Genomic DNA, 15,509 nt, shown 5'->3' on the forward strand with positions numbered 1-15,509 from the left:
GGTACTGCATGTGCCCTAAGCAGCCTGTGCAGTGCTCTGCATAGCCTTGGGTTGGTGTATTGTATGGTGTATGTGTGATCTACATGTACGTATACATACATAGAGCTGATGTTAGGGAGAGCTGACACAGGTTTTGAAGCGATTCAGAGGGAGATTCCTGCTACCATTTGGGTTTCTGACCCATTGCCAAAGCTGTTTTTTGTCTTTTAGGAGTATGGGAATCATGCTCTGCCAAACTAACCCTATACTTCAAGGCCAGTGTGTCTAAGGCATATTAGCCTTGGCAAGCAGTAGCAAATTAATTGCTCCTCTCATTGAAGCTTCTTCTAGGAAGGCACTATTGATTGCATTCATATCAAGTGAAAAACTTTAATGAGGTAGCTGAAGAGAACAGCATTTTCTCACCGTGCTTTTTGCATTTAGCAAGACAGGGTTGGAAAGGAACGTGCCGAATCTGTAAGGCGTGTGAATGAAGCAGGAGCTTGGCCCAAATAGGACCACAGAGAAAAAAAAAATCAAGTTGATTAGTGAGGGAGGAAGAAAAGGAGATTTCTGGAGCATGGCAGCATGGAGTTGATTTTGACAAAGAGAGATTGAAGTCAGTTATTTCATCTTCCCGTAGAGCATCCTCATGTGCTCTGAGCCAGTCACTGGGCTAGGGGCACTGGCAGATGGAGACCTGAACAGCTGCTTCTGCTGGAGTTGGAGTGCAAGGGAGAGCCAGTCTCTGCTAGCAGGAAGAGAAAAATACCCCACTTGCTCGCCTAATTGAGGATTTAGATTCTGGAAAAGAAGCTATGTCTGAACAGCTCCTCAGACATGTGTGGTTTCTTCTGTCTGGTTTGCTTTGCTTGTCTTCCCCCTCAAAGCTAGTGGATACTCTGAGGTACCATTGGACAGCAGAGCAATCCACGGTGGTGGGTACCTACCTAGCCCATTTAATTCTAGTAAGTGCATAGGGCTAGTGGGAGACAACAACCAATTATCGATACAGATGATCACAGACACAACACCCTCTGGCAAGTGCTGTTGCGTTGTTGAGCTCAAGGCAGAGCAGAAGCCTGAATCCTTCTCCCAAAGCTCACTAGGTGTAGTCACCTCGCTCACGAAGTGCAGTGTTCAGACCTCGGGCTCCAGCACCACCCCTAGAGAATACTGTGAGCTGAAGAATTTATATACATTGCCATGCAAACAAGATAGCTGAATGCAAGCTGTTCCCTTTCGGAGGGGGACAGGGCAACGTCAGCCATGTGGAAAAGTCAGGACCTATCCTGCCCACAGGGCTGCACGAGGGCTGGGCTGGCTGGAAGGGCCTGGTGCAAGAAGGAATGCTCTTCCATAGGGCAGCAAAACCTGAGGCCAAGCTTTGATTCTGAGCAATTCTCACCCACTCTAGAGGTAAAGTTGCCAGCCACAGTGCAAGACTTCCTGCGGCACTCTGTGCCTGGGGAGCCAGAGCTGGAAAGTCTCAGCCCTGAGAACATGTTTGGTTTTCACCTTCTTCTCTTCTTGCCAGAATCTGCTAATATAATGCAAACCAGCCTTATGTTCCTCACTAATTTGGGGTGAAAGGAGGAAGTCTTTCTCGGGAAGGACAGGCTTTAGTCCTAGGCAAGGCACAGAGAGGTGTGAAGGTTTAATGGGCGAGAGCCTTATTGATGAAGTTATTTTCTGAGCACCACTGTGAAAAGAGCTGTTTCAAAGACAGTTTCAGGACATGCAATTATCCAGTTTGCCAGCTTAATGCATTCAACTTAACCTCATTTTATAAAGCAGAAATCAATGTGGTAACTTTTTCAGAGCCGGGAGATGACATTTTATTCTTGCTTTTCTCATAAGGATGCATATTTTTAAGCTTTCTCTTCTACTTTAACTCCTCCCTCTCCCAGTTTCATTTAAGCAGAAATACCCAAGGGCTAGAGGAGAGGATGAGGCAATTTCCGCATTCCCAGAGTCATATTAGAGTGCAGAATATTTTTGAAATCTCTTTGCAATATATGGCAAAATTTTCCTTCTCGCGTACTGCATCCGATTTTGGGCCCTTCACTACAAGAGGGACATTGAGGTACTGGAGAGGGTACAGAGGCAACCAAGCTGGCAAAGGATTTGGAGCGTGTGTCATACAAGGAACAGCTGAGGGATCTGGGGCTGTTTAGCCTGGAGAAGAGGAGACTGAAGGGAGACTTTATTGCTCTCTACAACTCCCTGACAGGAGGCTGTAGCGAGGTGGGGGTTGATCTGTTCTCCCTAGTGGCGAGTGACAGGACAAGAGGAAATGGCCTTAAGTTGCACCAGGGGAGGTTTGGGTTGGATATTAGGAAGAATTTATTTACTGAAAGGGTTGTCAGGCATCGGAACAGGCTGCCCAGGGAGGTGATTGAGTCACCATCCCTGGAGGCTTTTAAGAGACGGGTGGATGTTGTGTTGAGGGACGTGTTTTGGTGGTGTTGATAGGGCTCAGACAACGGTTGGACTTGATGATCTTGAAGGTCTCTTCCAACTGAAACTGTTCTATGAGTCTATTCTATGATTCTTGGAAAAGGACTTGGCAGTATATCTATGACTTCAGTACAAGAACCTTTTTATTAATTTCATTCAAGGAACACTCCACTAGGGAAGAATTCAAAAGTGGTGGTGGTAATCTTCACCCTGTTTTTATTCCAAGGAACAGGTGTCCATTGTTCTCTGCTCTTCCAGCATCTGTCACCTTCTCTGCTTCCATGTGGTCAGGGATTCCCTCTCTTCCGTTTTCTCCCCTTCCGAAGCAAGAAGTCCAGCACCTGTGAGTTGGATAATGCCTGTTCAGAAGTTCTCAACAAAAATGTGCCATACAATCGAAAGGAATGGGATAATTGCCCCGCTTTTCATTAATATGCCTCCTCTCACACCCCTGGCATTTCTTGAAGTGTTTTAGTCTAGTGACACAGGCAAAATCCTTGGAGACTAAAGGTAAAACTTAACACCAAAAATCTTGAGCCCAAGCTTGCTGTGCTGCCGCCTCACCCATCATGATTCTCCTATGCTGAAGAAAGTAAAAGTACTTCACTACTTTGATTCTTTCAGGTAAATGTGAGTTATACTGCTCCACATGTTAAGTGCCCAGTGACTGGGTTTTTTACCATCGGGAGTTGGAAAGAACATTCCATTGAGGCCCCTTGTTTCAGGCTTTTCCTAGTGGATCGTTGGCACAACAGTCCCAAAGAACAGAACAGCCCTGAGCAAAAGGGGACTTTGGCTTTTTAATCTACAGAGAATGCTCTTTTCTCTGACAGTGTGAAATGGCAGTGGTGGCCCTATATACCTTGGCACAGCCACGTAGTGGGCAGCGACCTGCTGAGCTGCTGGTGGTTTTCTCTTTGCCATTTGCTCATCTGCTGTTTATGAGGGAGAAGCTAGAAATCAGGGAGGGCCTCATAATGGGAAATATTCTGCCTTTCGTGACAGCTGGAAAAAGAAAGTGAGAGATGTGATCTGAAAACAGAAACAACAGAATAATTCTTCTAGCTTCCTTCTGGGCTTAGGATAAGCCACATGCCTATGGTCCCACAGTGTTCCTTTCTATCAAATGAAAATAATAATGTAGTCACCTCACAGATCTTAAACAGCTGTAGTTCATTCATGCTCCTGAGGTGCCGTTAGGCTTGGGATCTGCTCTGACATAAACCCTGAGCAATCCCACTCAAATACAACATAAACATATACTTCTCTGCTCAGTACCCTTTGGCAGGTCCTGTCCCCAGGCTTGGGGGGACATTGTTCCATGCTTCCCTAGAAACAAAGCCCTAACTCATTGTGGGATGTATGTATCCATCTTAGGCCGCCCTACTGTCTCGTGTGGCTTTGCAAAAGACACTCTGCAAAACACTGCCTGGTGCCGGGGTGAGCAGAGAGCTGTACCCTAGTGAGCCACTGGGAGTCTGCCCTCACACAGGATCACTCCCAGGTGGTGGAGCTTGTGGAGGGTGAACTTTGAGAGAACCTCTCTCTGTGCTGCCAGCGACAAGCACTCAAACAAGCAGCAGCAGTGCTTTCTTGTAAACACTGTGAAGAAACTGTGAGGATAATGTCCCTTAAAGCAGCTGATAGGCCTGCTCTTCCTCAAGTCCCTGGAGGGGGCGGAGAGCAGTTAAGACGCAGCAGCTGTGTTTTGGGTTTTTTTCATTTATTTTTTCTTTTTCTTTTTTTTTTTTCCATCCAGCAAACTGCCAGGTGTTAATTCCTCTTGATTTGCCATGTCTCAGTGAAGCCCAGTTTGGAGAGGCTGTCCCTCGAATAGGGTTGATTAGACTCCTCTCTGGTATGCATCACCCAAACATCCACTAATTCCACTTTATCCCAGCAGTGCATCTGCCTTTTCTGATGCATATAAGAATTAACCTGGAATTAGCTACAAACTTGGTACAGCCTAAGTCTGGAGACTTCTGTCAGGGCCCAGCAGTGATCAGCAATGAAAGGTCCTGAAACAGATAAATAATTCTCAGTCATCCTCTCATCACCACCACCCGAAACTGGTCCTGCCTACTGGGCCCAGCTCTAATTGGTTTCTGCAGGTAGCAGGGTGCACTTAGGGGAGATGAGACATATCAGCATGACCATGTCTCTGAGAAAGTTCCTCCCTTTCAGTGCTAGAAGAACATCTGTCTGAATTCACCACACCTGGAAATCTTCTGTGAAAAATGTGAGTGGTTGGTCAGGGGACCTGTGCCTCTAATATGCTGGGAAGTTGTTACAGCACATTACAGAGACCGGAAATGCTTGGGAGCAGCCCTGGCAAATGGTTTGGGTGGGAGAGCCTTACCAATGCATTTACCTGCCCCAGGGATATCTGAAGAGAGCATCTAGAGAAAGCCTAGCACTTCCTCAGTTTCCCTCTGTCTCTGTCCCTGCCTTGTGCTAGAGCATCCATGGGAGATGCAAAGTTTAGCCACTGATGAGTCATGTGCCATGATCACCTTCCTCTATTTCCATATTACTCTTCCATGCGTACAAAGGCTAAAAAGGGCTGTCGTTTGCATGCAGGTGGAAAGAGGAAAAAAATGCGTGTGATTCAGGTTGGTTGTGCCTTCTCCATTGAGCTCTTCCTCCTCCGCACGGGCCTGGCCTGTATGTGAGCCTTGCTCCTCTGCACTCTGAGCACTTCTTCAAAGGTCTGTTCCCTGCCAGGATGCGCAGACATCCTACCAGCTGCCTTTTTCAGTTGATAAATTACCTCAAGCTTGTAGGTATGAGGAAGGGCACATAAGAACTTTTCCCTTTAGCTCTCTTCACTCCAGACTTGAAAGAGATGTTTGTATTTTGTCTTGTGCAAAAGGCAGACCCAGTGCAACTCTGGAATGTGAAAGAAATACTGAAGAAGGCTGGTAGGGCGGGAGGAAAGCAAAAAGAAGATGAGGACTTGGGTGCAGTGAGACAGTAGAAACGAGAGACGGGGAAGGGCTGCTGCATCATCTAGTCTGTCCTGTCACAGAATTGTCTGTTTGATCTTCAAGGGCTGTTGACAGATAAGTTTTAAATGTGTCACGCGACAATACCTTCTCACTTTTTTTTGAGATGTTCATCTTGCAGCATTGTCTTCTATACTGTGAAGAGCCTACAAGAAAGCTGATGAAGGGCTTTTTAGGATGTCCGGTAGCGATAGGACTAGAGGGAATGGATTGAAGCTAGCGATGGGTCGGTTCAGACTGGATGTTAGGAAGTTCTTCACCATGAGAGTGGTGAGACCCTGGCACAGGTTGCCCAGAGAGGGGGCCGAAGGCCCATCCCTGGAAGTTCTTAAGGCCAGGCTGGATGGGGCTGTGGGCAACACGGTCTAGTGGGATGTCCCCGCCCATGCCGGAGGGGTTGCGACTAGATGATCTTTAAGGTCCCTTCCAACCCGGACAATTCTATGATTTTATGATTACTTAGCAATGCAGTAGATTGTTGTGCTTAGCCAGGGTCTGACCCTGCTTTGGCCCACAAAGAACGGGTTGGGCAGAAAGGGGGGAGCTGGTCCTTGGTGGTGTCAGAGGAAGAGATAGGCTCCTCCAGCATGGAAAACAAAAGGAAAGTCATATCCACTGTGAGTGAGAGGGGTCAGCATGTAGCAGTGAGCAGATTGCGGCTCCATCCTCCTTTGCTGCCTTAAACAGTACATCCCTTGAGTGGGTAGAGTGCAGCTATGCTTCAGGGGAGCTTGAGGAATACTTCCTGGAACTTCCCTCATGAGCCATGGCAATAACATTGCTTGTGGTGAGATATAAGAAGATACAAGAACACGATGATGATGCTTCTCATATACAGATTTTTTTACCCCTCTCCTTGCCCTCTTCAAGGTCATTTTAGCAGCCCACTTCAGCAACATGGAAAAAAAACCACTTCATGTCTCACTGTGAATGCTGGGAATGCAAATGATGAGGTCTAGAGCCAGGTTGGAACATGTTTCTTTGGCCTTTACCCTCTTCCTCCTCCCCCCTTCCTGAGACACAGCATGCTGCAAACTCCTACAGGAGATGGTTCCTTTAAAAGGAACCTTATCGCAAAGCACTCTCCCCTTATCTGTAGCCTTCAGATGTGGATGTGCTGCACAGAGTGCTGACTGGGGACCTGCAGCAGCTGGCAGCAGCTTTCCATCTGCTGCTGAAAAAAGGAAGCTCTCTGGATTTCCCTCCCAGCCTGTCTGCAGCAGTGCATCTGCTACACCAGCCATGCACTGTCATGGGAGGGGCATCCCTCCTCTTTTGACAGATTCACCAGCACTGCAGAAAAGTGCATGCGTATCTCTGCTGACTTTAATATAGTCTAGCTATCAACAGCATCATGGAAGGGGAACCTTACATGTCAAAGCAGGATTATACCCCCACTGAATATACCCATGGGCCTTGCTGACATAGGCCCCCTGGAGGCTTGTCTTGTTTCATCTTCCCTTCCCCTGCTCTGCGTTCAAGCAAACTTGCTACTGTGGGCTACAAGTGCAGTGTGGCTAGCTCCTGAGGGTGAAAGCATTGGGATTGCTCTGCCATTTCCTTCCCTGATAAGGGCCAAGCAGCAGCATGTGGAGGAGAAGCAGCCTCAGAGCCCAGCATTTGACCCTGATCGGCTAACGGGAGTGAGGGGAGGGAGAAAAGCCAGTGCTACAATCAAGTAATTTGAGGGAAGCAGTGCCTGTTTTGATTAGCTAGCGATTTTTCTGGTCCTTTGGAGGAAAAGTTGCCTGTATGTGTTCCCTCCATCCTGGGGGAGATGTGAACTTGTAGGATATCACTCCAAAACTTCCTGTACTGTTTTGGAAATGTGGAGAAACTATGCTGTGGAGACATCTTTCAAACAGAAGAGGGGAGAGAGGATATGTCCACAGTGATTGAAGTGGAAGGACCAAGGTAAAAGGGACTGAGAATATTTTGTTCCAGACAAGACATTTCCTTGGGTCAAGGACTGGACATCAGCACCCCACACAGTGGCTTCTTGCTCTCATCACTTGTTTGCAGATGGTCCATAGCTTACCCTGCCTGACAGGTAACAACCAGCTCCTTGCTTCTTGAGGCTGGCAGTTCAGTGCATCGTGGGTTGCTTTTCGGAGCCAGGAAGTTGGGGAGGTTGCCAGCTTAATTGACAGCTGGCACAGAAAAGGGGATGCGCTGATGGGTGGAAGGCAGCTGCCAACTGCCAGCACTGACATCAGGAAAGTGGCAAGAGAAAGGGCCAGGAACAAGCCAGGGTGGTAGCGGGGAACCGAGCCTGGGATATTACTATGTGAGGGGAGTTAGTGCGTAACTCCACGTTGAAAGCCTGAGAAATGTGGCAGTCCAGGTGGCTGGCTGGGAGCCTTGACTGCAAGGGCAGCGGAGTGCTCTGAGTCCTTCCTCCGGAGCCCCCTGGGAGCAGGACAGCAAGCTGTGCACTTTTCTGCTTACTACGGGAGAGACTCGAAACCAGGCGTGAAGGGGTAAGCTCCTGCAGCTGATAATTGCAGGAGAGCAATGTCAACCAGTTCACAGGCTGACCAGGGAGGGATCCTAGTTCCTGGAGTGGTGGCAGCTGGAGGTCAGCTGTGGTCGTCAATTTTAGCGGAGATATCCTTTCGTCTTGCATACATGTTTATGTTTATGTGTCTGGGGCTGACAACTTAGCAAAGCCCAGCTGGCTTGCTGGAGGGTGACGGGACATACTGGCTAGATGCTTGTCTTTGTGACTGTCAGTGCTTGGTCTTCCCTTTTATGTCTTTTGTAATGATAAGGATTCGCCAGGTCACCTTGGGTGTGCTGAATCACAGCGAAGGTAGGCTGGGTTGGGCAGATCCGGGTGCGATCGCAGCTGCTCACGGAAGCCACCTGTACTCCATATCAGCACTCATTTCTGGTGCTCTAAATGACGTGGCTTCCTACCTTTCCTTTAGCAAGATAATGCTGCTAAAAGAGCCTTGCAATTGGGGTTTTTCCCTTGTTGTTCACGTAAGGATTCTCTCTAGTTGCATCCTGACACATTCAACTCCATACCCCTCACCTTATCCCTAATGATCTTTAACACTTTCCTCCTCACCTCCCTCTTGACATCCAGCAGATCTGATAAGACACAATTGCCAAATTCTTTCTCATTAGTCTTGTCAAAAGTATTTGCATCCTCTGTGGTATTTAGTCTACAGATGAGAGGTGGGATCTGTAATGAAATCCTGATATTCAGATGATTTCTTGTCTCTGTAGTGAGGAGAATTATAGTGGGGAGCTCCGATTCAAATACTACTAATTCGTTAAAAATGTGGATACCAGTCTCATCCTTCCAGAGATGAAGGTGTCTGCAGTTTTAGAGATCCAAACTAGTAACTGGGAAAACAGACACCCTTCCTGATACCCCTCCGTTTTCATTCTTCCCACTGGGGGCTGTGAAATATTTGATGCCTCACATTATCTTGCTTACTGCTCTTTGGAGTGCCCACACCCATCTCTGTGCTTCAGTGCAAATTCTCTTGTGGACATCGCCAATTCGTAGGTGGTCACAAAGAGAAACTTCCCTGCAACTCCCGTGTCTCACTAGCTGCGCACAAAGTTCTGAAATATGATGGTGCTGTGAATGCAACAGGGCTTTTAATGTTGTCTAAGAAGAATATCCCTACTGCTGGTTCTCCTTGCATGATCCTAGCTGCTCCTGGTATCTACAACCTCTGCCTGACATGCTTGTGTCCTCATTCACATTTCTTGCTCTGCCAAAGCTTTACGGGGTCAGGGATCCGGCTTCATTTATAATCGCCACTGACAATAATAATTCTGCCTTAGGTTAGAAGTGCTCATGGAAAAGACACTCATTATAGTAAATGCAAACCACCGAGGCACTGTGCTGGTCCCTTTTTCATCCCTTCCTACAGCATGGCTTGCTCTCGGGGGCAGAAATGTAGTCCTTTGTTGCAGTTTTACCACTCTATTATTACTCTTTTTGGGGGGAGAAAAGGCAGTGTCAGCCTTTCTCAATTCCCGCTGTCACTTTGGGCTGAGTCTGAGCCCCTTCTTGAGTCCCAGCTTGTCTAGTGCCTGCACTGCATCTGTACAAGCACGCATCCAGACACAAACTACACTGTAGCCTTACTTCTGCTGAGGTAAAGGGCCTGGATATTTTCTGGAGAGATCAAGCGTGACTGAGGCTGAATGCCATCCAGGAAGAGATATCCTGACATAATCACTTGATGCACTGTTAATAGCTTGAACCAGTGCTACAGCTACAGCCACTGCTAGGGATGGAAAAGCATGTGCAGGAGGCTCACTTCATGTACCTCTTGCTTTCTTGGAGTCCATTCTTGCTTTCCAGTGTAGATGTGGGCTCTGTGCACAACATTTGTAGCCTTTGGAGGCATAGCTTTTGTAAGGCCTGGTCAGTCACAGGGGTAAAGCAGATTCTACCTTGGACTTAGTTTCTCTGAATAAATATTCAGAGGTATCGACAAGGGAGGCTCTGCTGCGGCACCATGCAGTGAGCTGCTAGGGGATTGTAAAGAATGATCAATGCTGTCATTTCTATGTACTTCATTTCCCCTGGTAATTTTTCAGAGCTGCTACCATCATTTCTTGGGCCCATTTCTTCTTATGCTGATGGGGGCAAATTTTCCTTCTACTGACTGAGGGATTTCACAGCAATGAGGAGTCATTAAATCAGACAAGGCGGCAGAAGTTGAAGAATGATCTGGACTATAGAGGGCAAGGCAGGAGAGGTTGAATGAGCAGATTATGAAGTGAATTGCCAAGGGACCCAGTTTCTTTTAAAACTGAACAAGAATCCAAGCAGAGTAAATATGAGCACTTGAAGCAGCTCCATTTCTGTTTCATAGTATGGCTTCTATAAAGCTTCTTCTGTATCTTCTTCTGTATAGCTTCTTACTGTCTGGTTCTCTGCTGCAGGGATAAAAAAAGCAGAACTGGGATTGGGAGAGCAAATTGGATGGAGACAAGCATTGAAAAATAATGTAAATTACCATCATAGGATAACGGAGTATAAAAATACCCGAATTTTAGTTGCTTCGGCTACTTCTACAATGCAGGAATAGTGAATTCAGAGAAAACTGATGAAAATGATTGACAACAACCTGGAATAAATTAAGTTTGAAAATCTTCCCTTTGAAGGCAAGAAATTAAAAGGAAAAGCCTACATCATAGTAAGCGATCTAGAAAAAGATGAGGCAGTCAGTGAAAAAAAAAAAAAAGATGGAGCAGTCAATGAACTTGAAAGGCAGCAAATTCCAAATGCATTCAAGGAAATACTCTTTCAGACAGCATGCATTCAGATATTGGAGTTTCTTTCACAGACAACACAATTCAAGGGCAGTTTGGCTGTTTATGTGAGCTGTAAGTATATCCAGAGTTACAAGGTAGACAAGAGCTTTGGAAGGTTAAAAAACCCTCCTGCTTCCAAGTTTAAATCAATCTCTCACTATTACACATTCAGGTGTAGTCTTCCAAGGAGGTAGGTTATCATCCTTCTGCCTGATGTGAGGTTTCTTATGCCTTGTTCTGAATTAACTGATCCTGATTGCTGCCAAAGAGCTTTCGGGGGCAGTTGAGCTCCTCATCTGATGCGGTTCGACCTTTTTCAGCTGCAATTTCAACAGAGTTGAGTGAAATGACTCTTTGTGGATGCTGGTGTGAAGGAAGGCAAGCTCACAGGCCAGGAGAGGAGGGAATCAGGAGAAAGTGGTGGGTCCCATTCCCACCAGGATTAAAAGGAAAAGTTGAGTAGATGTAGAAGCAAAGGCATTTCAGAAGGAAAATAGCAAAAATTGAGCCAAAGCAAGTAGCTGTGTTTAAATAATTCTGTTGTGCTTTTTGGAGAGAAATGCCAGTAGAATACTTCCTGACCATGTGATGCAACGACAAGAAAAGTTTTCATTAGGACTTTGTTAGCATTTGCACAAGCACCTTGTAATGTCTTGATGGCGTCTGCGTGTGTTCCAGCACTGACAGACAGGGACCTTGTATCAAATGCCTCTTCTTTTTCAGGGGAAAATGGTAAAAACCTGCCTGTGGAAGGGTGTGGCCTTTTAAAAGCACTTACTGGTATCTTCTTTTTGATGATTGGGTCAGTAGAGGTCTGCAGCAAAGAAGGAGCATCAAAATTTGATTAGACATTAGGAAAATCTTCTTCACTGAAAGGATTGTGAAGCACTGGGACAGGCTGCCCAGGGAAGCAGTGGAGTCACCGTCCCTGGAGGGATTTAAAAGCTGTGGAGATGTGGTGCTCAGGGGCCATGGTTTAGTGGTGAACGTGACATCTCTGGGTTAGCGGTTGGACCCGACGATCTTAAAGGTCTTTTCCAACTGAAACAATTGTATAATTTTATGATTCTTCGTCTCCAGGCCTCAACTTCTGAGGCACAGCTGGACACAGAGGGGACAGCAGCACATCTTTACAACCACCTTGTATTTTGCTTGCATGTACAACATCCCTGTCAAACTATTATTGTTATTACTATTACTATTATTATTATAATATTATGTTATACCCCAAAAAGAGCTGTGCAAATCTCGTCCTTCTCTCGGGCTGCAGCTCTGGGGATTTGTGCCTTGATACCTGTCACCAGGCAGCATTTCCTATTGGATTTCTAATTAAAATAACAGCCTTTAGGGACTATGTTCCTGCCTAGCATATATTAATGGAGGTTTAAGAGTATTTTAGGTAGAGTTTAAATACTGCTTTTAAATGTCTTTGTTCTGACTTAGTTCATTTTTCTATCATCAGCAAAAGCATCTATATACAACCACAGCAGAAATTAACCTGTCATACTTTCATAAATATAATCTGCACTGCCTGCTGGTTAAGAAACAGTTTTCCCTGCCCTGGATTCTTAAAGCAAATAAAAAATGCACCCAGCTACTTCCCCCCTTGGCTCCCCTTCTGGACTCAGTGTGACCTGTGTGCATGGGAGAGTAATGGCTGTGGTTCCTCCAGCAGCAACTCTTCCTCTCATTTCTCTGTGTCTCCTCTGTGAAGGTTACGGGAGGGTGCAGGTTTTCTGAGGTACGTTACTCAGGGAGTTATTTTCGCTACGCTGTTCTTTTAAGAGATGTCTTCTCTAAGGTGCACGTTGCAATATGGAAAAGGTTATATTGCTATTATTACTCTAAAAGAGTAGGAAGGCATTCGTCTCTGTTACTTGTCTTGAGTCGGATATAGTGACACACTATATGCAAATAAATTTGCATCAATCTGTGCAATCTTAGAGCGTTTTGCCGGCAAACTGTTGAGGTCTCCCAAAAGATGATTCAGATCCTTATTGGAAATATTCAGACTAGTCTCCGACAAAGCAATTTCGGGAAAAAAACCAACACTAACAAAGCAATTTGGTGCTACTAGGGACAAAACAGCAGCTTGGCACATCTCTCTTCTGAATTTGTCTGGGGCTGCAGTCAGAAATTTTTATTACCAGTTGTTTCGTCTGCCGTTTCTGAAGTGTTATTAGCAGGAAAAAGAAAAAGCACCAGAAATGGATCAAAGGAGACTTTGCAGGCAAATGCTCAGCCCATCTGAAAATCAGGCTGTTGTGCTGGGCACCCTTAGTCCATGAACTTCTGTCTCTGCTAAAATACAATGTCACCATGTTTGCAGCTAGAGGAGCTTTCATTACCTTTGCTCACGCTCTCTGCCTCGTGGCACATGAAACTGTTGAAGTCTCCAGTCCTGCCAGGCCGCTTCCTTTCCTGAACGTTACAATCACTGACGGCGTAAAAAAAGTCAAGGGTGGAAGTTGTACTCGGTTGCCGTGGTTGTAATCGAATTAAACTGAGGGATTGAGTTAAGTGCAAAGTACTCAGTCTCCCTGCAGACCGTGAACCATTGTGGCAGGCTGTGCTGTGCTATAAGCAGCAATAGGTTGTGCTTTTGTACATAAATATAATCAAACATAACACACTACCAGCCTCAGCGGATGGATGCAGCATGTAGAGATTTGCATTATCGGCTCTGTTTAATAAAAGGAGGAAGAAACCTGCCATTGCTTCAGTCGACAGAAAGCCTGATCCTTTAAACAAATGCTAGCTGCAGAGCTGAGACGAGATCAGTGTGAAAATACGTGGAGCCGCAGTGCTTTTAAAGAGCCCATAGGACTTGTTTTGGCTGCTGCCCTCATCTGTGTGTGCCGCTTCTGTAGGGTGCCCTGTATGGAGGTTTAGCTCTGGAGCTGCAGGCCAGATTTCTGTAGTGGGGAGCCTATAAACTCTTCTGCTTCCAACTGCTTGAGCCCATTCTGGGATGCGGGGGAGCCTCGCCCGTGTCCCACGTGTGCACACGTTGCCTTGTTATGCAGGGAGAAGTGTTTTGAAGATGAACAGGTGTGTGCTTGTACCAGTTTGGACTGTGCATTTTTGGGCTCAACTTCTTTCAGTGCGCTCCTGCAGACATCTGAACAGGGCTCAGTAGTGGGTTGATAGTCCTGTGCTGTACTCTGTTGATTGAAATGCAAGGTGCATTAAAGAAATACTAATTTATCAAGAGTAAACTGCATGAGGTTTGAAGTTCTTCAGCAAGTTAGCGCTTACTGGGCAGGACCTAATGAGTTTTTATCATATCCCCGGTGGTAATCTGAATCTGCAGGTACATCAAGTGACAATCTTGGCTTTTTAAAAGTCTGGTCTGAATTTTAAACTAGAAAATTCAGGTGTGACTGAAGGAAATACAAAGGCAAAGGTCACTGCTAATTTCTTTTGTCACGTCTTTCTCTAGAATGTCAACTGGGGCTATTTTACAGGCAATCTGAATTTTGAGAAGACGGATTTTCTTTCTCAATTGAAGGGTCTGTCCTCTTGATCTGATTTTCTTTCTCCTGTGTTGTGGTTGTGTGTTTATGGATACCAGTACAGCTGGCAGGCCCTAGTTCTCTGGGTCAGGTTCTTCCACATATGTAAGTAGGGATTGGGAGGCACTGTGTCAGACCAGATGTTCATTTAGTCCACTCTCCTGCTCTTAATAGTGGGCAAGTGCTTCAGAGGAAGCATGTGATGAATTCCAAAACAGCAGCTCTAAAATAATCTGGTCACAGGTAGATTTATTCCTCAGGGGTTTTTTTTTAAGCACTGAAAAGGAAGAATAGAAACCATTTTTAAAAAGTTATTATTAGTCAGCCATTTATTTATTTAGGCATGTATTAAATATACTGCCAAGCTCTTGGCCTGGAGGATTCCTGTAGCAATGCATTCCACAAGCTAGACTGCACATTGTTTGGAAAAAAGAGCATTTCCTCTCATCAGCTGATCCTTCCCTTCAATAAAAAGTCCTCTTGTCTTTGGGTAAGAGAGTATGGTGAAGAGCACTACACCTGTCCCACAGTACTGATGTCTTTCTGGGATATTTGCGTCCTGCCTGTCACCATTTCCTCCCTGGACCGAACTGTCCCAGGAGATTGTTCTATAATTGCTGATTTTTAACTCCTGCCTGTTAATCAGGGATCCCCAAACTATTGCAGAGCTACCACTTAGTGGAAGGCAGACAGCTTCAAAACCACACGTGACATGGGACTTTGGGACATGATGTTGCTGCTGGGAGCAAAGAGGATTGGGATCCCCTTCCTCAGGACACCTCTTTGTAATCCTGGCTGAAAATAGATGCTCCAAAAAACACCAACCTGAGTAATAGCATAACCTGATCGATATTACCGTTAGTACTTTGTCTCGTTACTTGTCCATGCTAACCATTTTAATTGACTTTGTGCCTGGTAGCTCATTGCACTCGGCGGGTATTTTCCCACTTAGCTCAGTGAATTTTTGATCAGACCACAAATGAGTTCTTTCTGACATCATCTACAGCCTGGACTCACCTACATCATCTGAGTCATCCATCGATTACCTCATCTTGCTGCTCCGCTGCCTTTTCCAGGGATGAATACCTTCACTGTGTGCCAGTCCAGCTCAGAGCCATGTGCACCAGCCTCTGAGACCACTTAGTGCTTCTTCTTGATGCCATTCCCAGGCCTTGAAGCCCCAGTTTCAAACCAGCTGTGTTTCTTGTCTCCTCAGGTATTTCTGCTTCCTTTCCCCTCAGCCTCCCAGATATTTCTTTCC

The 15,509-nt window shown here is 45.9% G+C and overlaps 1 protein-coding gene across 1 annotated transcript in view; it reads left to right on the forward strand.

Moving 5' to 3' along the window:
• Nucleotides 1-15,509, forward strand: part of LOC104270530 (potassium/sodium hyperpolarization-activated cyclic nucleotide-gated channel 4-like) — a gene marked incomplete at its 5' end in the record, with an annotated part of 96,918 nt that overhangs the window by 35,241 nt on the left and 46,168 nt on the right. The gene's annotated exons all lie outside the window — the stretch shown is intronic.

The sequence above is a fragment of the Apaloderma vittatum genome, unplaced genomic scaffold, assembly GCF_000703405.1.
Source record: "Apaloderma vittatum isolate BGI_N311 unplaced genomic scaffold, ASM70340v1 scaffold9882, whole genome shotgun sequence".
NCBI classification, from domain to species: domain Eukaryota; kingdom Metazoa; phylum Chordata; class Aves; order Trogoniformes; family Trogonidae; genus Apaloderma; species Apaloderma vittatum.